Source organism: Heloderma suspectum, chromosome 1 (genome assembly GCF_057233095.1).
Source record: "Heloderma suspectum isolate Gila_16-S chromosome 1, 16-S_ref, whole genome shotgun sequence".
In the NCBI taxonomy this organism is placed as follows: Eukaryota; Metazoa; Chordata; class Lepidosauria; order Squamata; family Helodermatidae; genus Heloderma; species Heloderma suspectum.
Window position 1 is genome coordinate 136476324 of NC_139458.1, and position 2161 is coordinate 136478484.

General features: G+C 46.7%; 1 long non-coding RNA gene across 1 annotated transcript in view; it reads right to left on the reverse strand.

The window, feature by feature from the left end:
- The window catches only part of LOC146357977 (uncharacterized), a 717854-nt gene continuing 715693 nt past the window's right edge, over positions 1 to 2161 (reverse strand). The window contains exon 2 of the long non-coding RNA XR_014792623.1: positions 1 to 42. This is a non-coding gene — a long non-coding RNA (uncharacterized LOC146357977). The remainder of the gene's footprint in view (positions 43 to 2161) is intronic.

Consider the following 2161-nt stretch of genomic DNA (forward strand, 5'->3'; position numbering starts at 1 on the left):
TGGTCTCTCTGACTCTGGGTTCTGCAACATTCAGACTATGCCCTGGGCATAATCTCTCCCTTTAGGGAACAGTGTTCTCTAGGGAGGCTGCCTGAATACACTTCCCCATTTCTTCATGTAATTATAGGTCAAGTTTGTTGCTTGGCTGTCTGAGGTCTGACCTCCATGAGCTTGACCCCTGGATTGAAATTCATATGCAGCAGGAATTCTTTTCCTTCTGTGTCTGTGGTGTAGTTGTATTTTAAAAGGGTGCCCCAGCGATAAGAGCTTCCAACCTCTCTGAGCTGCTCTGTACAGTATTTATATTTCCTGTGGCTTTGCAGTGTATCTGAGCTACTGTTTTGATATATTTGTATTTCCTGTTCCTGATATAGAAATTTAGGGAGCAATCCTATGGCCACTAGACACTGTCTAGTCACAATAGACACTAGACATATGCTCTTTTCTGGGAACTGACCTCAGGGCCCGCACTCTGAGGTCAGTTCCCAGAAATCCGACCTCTCCCCTTGTCCATGCTGCCTTGGAGGCAGCACGGAGAAGTCCCGTCGTCCGCACTTGTAATACGAGCGCATAGCGACTGAAAAGGGGCGTTCCGGGGGCGGGGCGTTCCGGGGAAGGGAGAATGGAGCTGTGCGTACAACACATCCAATGTGTCGTACAGCAGCTTCCTCTCCTGGTCCCTCCCCCCGCCACTAAACAGCTGAAAACAGCTGTCTGTCAGGGTTGGATCAGAGCCCATACAGCCCCAAAGCAGTTCTGATTCTGAGGAAGAGATAGAAACCATGAGAGAGGAACCCGCACGCTGTTCAGAGGCGCCGCCAGAAGGAGAGCCCCTCCCTGCTGACATTCCTGAGAGTGGTAGCGACCCTGGTAGGCAAGGGGAGGGAAAACTGGAGCTTCGGGATGCTAGGCGCTGGTGCAGGGACAAGCAGGAGATGGAGGGTGCCGAAGGAGGTGCTCAGCCCACTTGGCACAACGTCAACAGCCACGGGAAAGGGGTGGACTTTCGCCTCCTAGCCCTTAAGTTCAGAGGCTTCCCAGCTTTTCCCTCCAAACGGAGACCAACTGATTCCCTAAGGCTAGAAACCCTGGATAGGCAGCTCTCTTAAGTTTCCTTCATTAGGCTCAGGCAATTAGCATCTGTGTCATTAGGTTGAATGGAAATAAAGCCTTGGAAAAGAACCCTATCATCTGCATGTTGATTCTGGCTACTTGAGGATTTCAGAAGGCAGCAAGGGCACTCCCGACACTGTCTAGAGAAAAATAGCAAAGCAGGAGAGGGTTATGATCCCTAACCCCCGTGCCTCTCCTGCCTTGCTTAGGATAGGTGGTCACCTCAGAGTTCAGAGGCGGCTGCCTATCTAGTTAGGATTGCGCCTTTAGTCCCAGAATGAGCTTTATCCATGAGGGTTTCTTTTAGCCCAGAGTCATGAAATTGCACTGTTAAATCTCTAGCTTTAGCCCCATTTGCTGGTTTTACAGAGAGGGTCTTGTGTGCTGTTTCTATATCTGTGCTCCCAACCTTTGACTCTGGGAGAGTTTCTGCCAACCAGGTGCTGATGAACTGATCATGTCCCATGCCTCCACTGACTCCTTGATACTTTGGAATGTTAGGTCTGCTATAATTTTCAAGATATTCCAGATGATCCTAGAGATCTAAATTCATTTGTAGGAACTTTGCATTTGTTTTTTTAATTTATTTTCCAGACCAAGAATCCATAGCCTGGGAGGCAGTTTGTTCAGTTCCATTAAATTCAGCTGCCAAATAGGGTATTTGTTTTTCTGGGGGCTTAATTGTTTTGGTCCATTCCTTGTTCAAGCTTTTACAATCTTTTACAATCTCCAAAAGGGCGGTCCATGTCATATTTTGCTGTTTTAAGGGATTTAATATGTTTTTAAGTACAAATTTCTATGCAGAGTTTTAAATATTGCAGATTACCATGGAAGAGGTATGGAAAATACTGGAAATAGACTGATTTGTCCATCCCTAGTGTCACATTCACAGATTACCACATGCACTCATCAGACAAAGAAGGAGTTCCATTTTTACAGTTTTATAGAGAAAGCTGTCTTGGATGGACACGGAGCAGGGGTGCAGCCCTATCCAAGGGATCATACTCAGTTAATTATATAGTTTGTAATTGAATGATTATCAGTCAGT